The following is an 8,688-nucleotide window of genomic DNA, read 5'->3' on the forward strand; positions in this document are numbered from 1 at the left end:
AAGGCTAAACATAATTACTTTAATATAGAATGTGAAGAGATATTCATATAGAATATCTCACGCTCTTTTTCCTTCATTTTTCTCCCTTCTCCTCTCCTCTTTCTCTCTTGTCCTTTCCACTCTTTCTAACACCTTCTTCCATTCTTTGTTTAACTTCAGTCCCCCATTCCAGTTCATTGTGTCTTCTTCACCTTTCTTCTCTATTTCCTTGGCTTCCTTCCATTTTCTCACTAGCATTCTCTTCTCCCTTCCTATCTGCTTAGCCTCATCCCACTCTAAGTCATGTCCTGTTTCTCTCGTGTGTTTAAATATCGCATTTCTCTCTCTCTTAAGTCGTACATCATCCCTATGTTGTTTCAACCTATCTTTCAGTCTCTTTTTCGTTTCTCCTATGTACACACTCTGACATTCTTTACATTTTACTTCGTAGATAATCCCTTCCTCTTCCTCTTACTCCCTTTTTGTGTATCTTGTTACTCTTGTACTTGATACAGAGTCTGATGAAGACCTTGCTAGAAGGTTGAAACGTTACGTTTAGTTTATGTTTTTAATAAAATAAATTACTGCCTTGGTCAGCATATTTATATTTTTTCATAAAGACACTTAAATAAGTCGACACTGGAAATCGAAGAAGAGACTTTCTGTATACAAGGTAACAACATTAACACATGGACACAATGCGAAAGCATTCTGGACCAAATGTTTCGCCAGACAAAATTAATTCTATAGCTTATTCCATTCTCAAATCATTGTTAAGAACTTAGAACTACTTGTGTTTCGCAAAAATCTAATAGTGTTATCAAATTGTAATCGAAAGGTATTGGGTTTGTTTCCTAGTGAAGATCCACTTTGAAGGTCAAGTCCCGATAAGTTTATCTGACAACACAGAATCTGATAATACGTATCAAGTTAAGGGGCGAGAGACAAAAAATAACACAAACTTATAAAATGTATAGTTGATAAGAAGTTATACTATAATTATCAATGCTAAAACTCCAGATACAATGATTGGATTACAGACCCAGAAAATTGAGAGACCAAGCAGACCACGAGGAGAAGTCTGACTTGGTAGTTGGAGCCATTTTTAACAACGGACGACGAGGAGAAGTCCAACTTGGTCGTTGGAACCATTCTTAACGAAGGACGACGAGTAGAAGTCCAACTTGGTCCTCGAAGACATTCTTAACGAAGGACGACGAGTAGAAGTCCAACTTTGTCGTCGAAGCCATTCTTAACGAAGGACGACGAGTAGAAGTCCAACTTTGTCGTCGAAGCCATTCTTAACGAAGGACGACGAGTAGAAGTCCAACTTTGTCGTCGAAGCCATTCTTAACGAAGGACGACGAGTAGAAGTCCAACTTTGTCGTCGAAGCCATTCTTAACGAAGGACGACGAGTAGAAGTCCAACTTTGTCGTCGAAGCCATTCTTAACATCTGACGATGAGTAGAAGTCCAACTTGGTGGTCGGAGCCATTCTTAACGAAGGACGACGAGTAGATGTCCAACTTTGTCGTCGGAGCCATTCTTAACGAAGGACGACGAATAGATGTCCAACTTTGTCGTCGAAGCCATTCTTAACGAAGAACGACGAGTAGAAGTCCAACTTTGTCGTCGAAGCCATTCTTAACACCGGACGACGAGGAGAAGTCCAACTTTGTCGTCGAAGCCATTCTTAACACCGGACGACGAGTAGATGTCCAACTATGTCGTCGAAGCCATTCTTAACGAAGGACGACGAATAGATGTCCAACTTTGTCGTCGAAGCCATTCTTAACGAAGGACGACGAGAAGAAGTCCAACTTTGTCGTCGAAGCCATTCTTAACACCGGACGACGAGTAGAAGTCCAACTTTGTCGTCGAAGCCATTCTTAACGAAGGACAACGAATAGATGTCCAACTTTGTCGTCGAAGCCATTCTTAACGAAGGACGACGAGAAGAAGTCCAACATTGTCGTCGAAGCCATTCTTAACACCGGACGACGAGAAGAAGTCCAACTATCTCGTCGAAGCCATTCTTCACGAAGGACGACGAGTAGAAGTCCAACTTTGTCGTCGAAGCCATTCTTAACACCGGACGACGAGTAGAAGTCCAACTTTGTCGTCGAAGCCATTCTTAACGAAGGACGACGAGAAGAAGTCCAACTATGTCGTCGAAGCCATTCTTAACACCGGACGACGAGTAGAAGTCCAACTTTGTCGTCGAAGCCATTCTTAACGAAGGACGACGAGTAGAAGTCCAACATTGTCGTCGAAGTCATTCTTAACACCGGACGACGAGGAGAAGTCCAACTTTGTCGTCGAAGCCATTCTTAACGAAGGACGACGAGTAGAAGTCCAACTTTGTCGTCGAAGCCATTCTTAACACCGGACGACGAGTAGAAGTCCAACTTTGTCGTCGAAGCCATTCTTAACGAAGGACGACGAGAAGAAGTCCAACTATGTCGTCGAAGCCATTCTTAACACCGGACGACGAGTAGAAGTCCAACTTTGTTGTCGAAGCCATTCTTAACACCGGACGACGAGTAGAAGTCCAACTTTGTCGTCGAAGCCATTCTTAACACCGGACGACGAGTAGAAGTCCAACTTTGTCGTCGAAGCCATTCCTAACACCGGACGACGAGTAGAAGTCCAACTTTGTCGTCGAAGCCATTCTTAATACCGGACGACGAGAAGAAGTCCAACTTTGTCGTCGAAGCCATTCTTAACACCGGACAACGAGGAGAAGTCCAACTTTGTCGTCGAAGCCATTCTTAACACCGGATGACGAGTAGAAGTCCAACTTTGTCGTCGAAGCCATTCTTAACACCGGACGACGAGTAGAAGTCCAACTTTGTCGTCGAAGCCATTCTTAACACCGGACGACGAGTAGAAGTCCAACTTTGTCGTCGAAGCCATTCTTAACACCGGACGACGCGTAGAAGTCCAACTTTGTCGTCGAAGCTATTCTTAACACCGGACGACGAGGAGAAGTCCAACTTTGTCGTCGAAGCCATTCTTAACACCGGACGACGAGAAGTCCAACTTTGTCGTCGAAGCCATTCTTAACACCGGACGACGAGTAGAAGTCCAACTTTGTCGTCGAAGCCATTCCTAACACCGGACGACGAGTAGAAGTCCAACTTTGTCGTCGAAGCCATTCTTAACACCGGACGACGAGGAGAAGTCCAACTTGGTCGTTGAATCTTAGTTTGAAGTCGTATGACTGGAAGGCTACCAAAATGTTGAAGAGTTGTTTGACTCTTGGCGACTTAAATATATTTTCTTAGCTTATACGAAGAAAATGTTTATACAATCGTGGGTAAAACAGAATTTATTGTTTGTGCATGTTTCTGGAAACTTTTAATTAATATTATTTCATTACAATAATTTACGTTAATTTTATTTCTAATAATGGGTTAACATCGAACAGGAGACAGGTGATTTGAGATGGTTACATAATTTAAATCTACATAATTTGTATTCATCTTCAGATATTATTAGAAAGATCAAATCAAGAAAACTTAGGTGAGCAGGCTATGTGGCACGTATGGGAGAGAAAAGAAGAGTTTAGAGAATTCTTGTTGGGAAACCTGATGGTAAGAGATCTGTAGGAAGGCCAAGATGAAGCTGGAGAGTTAATGTTGAAATGGATCTTAAGGATATATGTTCGTAGATATGGAAAACAGTTGATAGTTCTTGCTCAGGATAGGGACAAATTTAAGGCTTGTATTGCTGCAACCATAAACCTTACGGGTTTAAAAAGGCTAGAGAGTTAGTTAGTTAAGTTTGAGTTAAATAAAGTAAGTGAAAACATATATATTTGTCGTTTATTTAGAACTATTTTCATGACACAAACATTTTATATAACTTTGTCGTCTAAACCATTCTTAAGCTTGGAAATTGCAGTTAATTTCAGCTGTTCTTAGTAATAATATTTTGTCAATATTCTTTCTTTGAGCATTTACTTTTTATGTGAGCTTCTGGTCATTTTTAGAGATGATGTTTTCCTTTGAGTAACATTTTTTGTAAATTTCAGCATTTACATTTTGTTTGTGGAAGGTTTTACACTTTTCTACTTTTTAACTTTTGCGCCTCTACGTTAAAACTATACTACTCATTACACAGCCATCTTTTAAGTTGTTTATCATAATTCGTTGATTTGTTTGTGCACTTAGAATGGGGGTTTAATAGCTTTAATGGAAGGTGTTATGAGGTTTTGCATGAGTAATATACTGAAAATCTTAGATAAATTCTATGCACTAAATATAGATATATTGTTCGATACCCAGTGGAGGCACATTGTGGTTCGGATTCCACTTTAACTGTAGGTCCAGTCCCGATTAGCCTTACTGTGCATAAAGTGGACTTAAAACACCAAATCAATCAATCAAATATAGAATGATATTTTTTTCGAAACGGTTCGGATAAACAATTATTTTATTATGCTAACCTGTGAATCGATCTAGGTAAGTATGTTAAGTTTTCTTGGTACACATTTGTGGCCGGAATGTGATACACCAGTGGCGTAATTACAATTTCAGAGGAGCGGCGTAAGATATAAAAGAAAATCAGCCGAAGAAAGTGCATTTTTGGCGCCTCAACCCGTTAATATCCAATCTAGCACCACCGTAAGTGTATACCCTTGTCTCCCTACTTTCCACAACCCCTCAATAAAATATATCACCATGTTATATTTTCATTGTTTTAAGGAGTGTAAGTAATATTACTATTATTTAAATATCTTAAGTGTTAGTGTTGTAGAACATGTTTAATATAGGTACCTATTCATTTAAAACCTACAAAATGACACGTAAATAACAATAATCTCTTTAACTTTAATTCCTACAAGATTTTGTAACATCCGTATTATATTATGCACCAGTAACTTCAATTATTAATTTGTGTACTTAACGTAATTAATTTTTGACAAATTAGCTTACAAATTGCTCAGTTGTCATAAAAACAATACTAGCGAAATAAGAAAACAAGAAAAATTAACCGTGGTGGAGTGGTTAGCACATCGCTCTACGACGCTAGGGCTCCCGGGTTCAAATCCAGGGCTGGTCATCCATGTTTGTGATCCATTTTTCAACAATTTCATCATAACATCACTCATCCCTATCTTCGAAAATTAGCTAAAAGTGGCCCAAGAAGCGAAGTAAAATAGAACAAATCAAGAAAAAAATATTTTTTGTCTACACAAATGTTACTCTCATTATAACAAATAGCCACGCTTATTTAATCAGAAATAAGGTTTCGGCGCTACTCAAGGGGTACTCCTGTCCTCAAGCAGCCCCTGTATTTTTCTGTTCATGTGGGATCTTTGTTATTGTCATATTCACTGATTAACAAAAACAAAAAAAAATCGGCGGATATCTTGGTATCCAACACGCGTTCTAAGACAATTGAAACATGTTGATTCAAAATATGCAAATCATTTGTCTGTAACACCCACCATTCTTGAGATATACGACATCAACCATTTATATATGATTAACATTGTACCAAGGCAAACAACTCACAGACATAGGTTTCACTAGAACACTTATTGCTACATGGAGTAATAACGAACATGGCTTTAGCTAGGATAATAGTGCAAATTTGTCACATGACACGTATACTATATAGTTACATCTAATTGAAGATATTATATATATATATATATATATATATATACATACATACATACATATAGAGTATACTTCCTTAATTTAAGGTGTGTTGGTTTGAATTTCTTGGCTGTAGAGTTGCGTTTGTGCTGAGCATTTGGCATGTCGCGCTGAAGCGTCCAACAGTAGTCAGCCAACATTGCTGCACTCCATCGACCCTGATAGCGTGACTCCATCACCGAGATGTCCTAATGAAAACGTTCACCATGTTCGTCGCTGAATGAACCTACATAGGTTCTAAGGGAAGAAGTCAAGATGTGAGTCGAGGAGATGAACTTTGAGGGACATGTTGCAACCCAGCTGTCTGTACGCACTAATGCTCTTCTGCACAACATTCACATAGTCAGCAGATTTATAATTTCCAAGGAAATTGGCTACGACTGACTTGAATGCCACCCATGCATCTCTTTCTGTACCACCAAGTAAGTCTTGGAAATGGCTGTCAGAAATGATCTTCCTTATTTGTGGACCTATGAACACACCTTCTTTCACTCTCGCAAAACTCAACTCCGGGAACTTGTTGCACAGGTACCGAAAAGCATCTGAGTCGTTGTCTAGTGCCTTCATGAAATTCTTCATGAGTCCCAGCTTCAAATGACGTGGCATGATAACTATTTCACTCTCAACCAACAGCACACGAAGAACGTTTTTCACTTCATGGCTGCATTCTATCTCTGATCGGCCAATTCTTCATTATGTAGTGGTGCTTCCTATCTCTGCTATCCCACTCGCAGATGAAGCAGCATTACTTCTTCGCCTTCCTTATCCAACCGCGCAAGTTGTATGCACATGTCACGCAGATAAACTGTGGTACCCACGACTTACCAATATCCACCATCGAATCAAAGTATAGTTCGTGTGCTTTCTTCAGAAACGGTGAAATATTCCGATAGGATTTGTCTGTTAGATAGCCCCACACATAGCAAAACAGATCTGGTGAATTTATGAAACCTCTGGACACCATAATCCACTGTCACTCAAAATAAGAAAGAAACAAATGAAAGTATAGTAATGCGATCTCGAAAATATTTCGACGTATTACATTAAGTATAACTGTTTTCACAAACGACGAAAAAAATTGCGGTGTTGCATGAAAAATAGCGAGAAACGACGATTTTTTTTTGACGAACGGTTTTTCCGTGGAATATAAAATTTTGTCGATATTTTCAAGACCTAACCTGATAGAGCAAAACGCTTTTCAGATTTGAAATCAGCATGAAAAACTGCATCAGAAAATGTAAACATCATGTCAGATATTTACGGCTTGTTTATTATTTTTATATAATCATCACTAGAGCCCGGAAGTTCAGGCATTTATTTTCGTTAAAATAGGCAGGCAAAAAGGCATTTATAATGTGGAAAATAGGCACAAATAATGGAAAAAAGGCAAAATAAACCGAAAAAGGCACATTTGGAAAGCGCTTACTTTTATCTATAATTTCTGGCAAAATGTTAAAATCTACATTGGGAAGAGCATTTCAATTTTCTCCGTCTTAATTGCACATAACTACAAGGTGTTTTTTTAAGTTCTCAACATTCATTGATAGTAGTCCGTGAGAGAAAATGTTTTTCATAATAGAAAATGATCTTTCTACTTCGACAGAAGTTATTGCAGCATACATAAAACAAGCTAATGTTACTCATTTCGGTAACAGCATTTTCACCTTTTAGAATATCACAAATTGTTTTCAATTGTTTCAGGTCCTCATTTGCACTCACTACCCGTTTGCACTTTTCCGCAACAGCTGACCCCTTTTCTCCTGGCACTTCCATCATCTGCTGCATAGATTCCTCGTAGATTTTCATGATGCTATAATTGTAATTGTCTCTGGCAATGCACCATAATGTGCAAAAATAAACTTGAATAGCACAGGAGTTTTTTCACTTCACGAATTAAAGCCGCTTAATTTTCTGGAAGAGCATCTATCACCTCACTGATTTTTTCAAGGTTGTTAGCTTAATATATAGCTGCTGATATCCAGGTTCCCCATCTGGTCAAGACTGGTTGCGGAGGTAAACTAAGCTCAATAGCAACTTCCTGAAATTTTCGGGTTCGAGAGGGAGATTTCAGAAATATCTTCTTTGTGTTCGAAATCAACCTGTCCACTTCAGCAGTCAATTATGCACAAGGAAATGTTAACCGAAAGGCAATATCCTAACTGAGCATGAAATACATTTTTCTCACACTTTTCTCCTTCAGCAATGTTGAAACATGCACGATTTCAATATTACTTAAATAAGGCGAAAATTATTCACATAATAAACGGAAGAAAAATAAATGCCAACAACGTTTTTTTGGGAGAAAAATTATTTATATACACATTTTTTTGTAAAAAATGGTCAAATTTCATTGAAAAAGGCAAGAAAAGGCATTATAATTAAAAATAGGCAGTGGGGTCCCAAATAGGCAAAATAGGCAAAATGAAAAGGCTTCTAAAACATTCGAAATAACATAAGAAACGTATATCCGGAAAAATTTTATCAATATATGCAGTAGATAAAAAGAGGCATTTTGCCAAACTTCCGGGCTCTAATCATCACATATCCTCGTCAAGATTTTCCTAAAGAGAAGTGACACAAACATCAAAAATAAATTTTAAAATTCGTTATTCTCTGTCTCTCTCTCTCTCTCTCTCTCTCTCTCTCTCTCTCTCTGACACACACACACACATATTCACTACAATGGTGTTGCAACAATCTTCCTTTACAGCAAGTAGTTTGATATTGCCTCTATTTGTGCAGTCTGAATATGCATTAATGAAATTTTAGCAAATGCATTACTTGCAGAATACAATATCGCATGTGGACCTCCCCGATGGCGCAGTAGTAGCATCGTCGCCTGACATCAAGGGGTCCCGGGTTCGATACCCGGTGGAAGAACTTTGTGGTTCGGATAGCAATTTAAACTGTAGGCCCAGTCCGCATTAGCCTTACTGTGAATAAAGTGGACTTAAAACACCAACTCATACAATCTCGCATGTACCTTGCACGAAAGCAGAGGGTCCCCATTGGATTTATTTATTTGTTTGATATAAATTTT

This window comes from Lepisma saccharinum, chromosome 26, assembly GCF_977018435.1.
Source record: "Lepisma saccharinum chromosome 26, izLepSacc3.1, whole genome shotgun sequence".
In the NCBI taxonomy this organism is placed as follows: Eukaryota; Metazoa; Arthropoda; class Insecta; order Zygentoma; family Lepismatidae; genus Lepisma; species Lepisma saccharinum.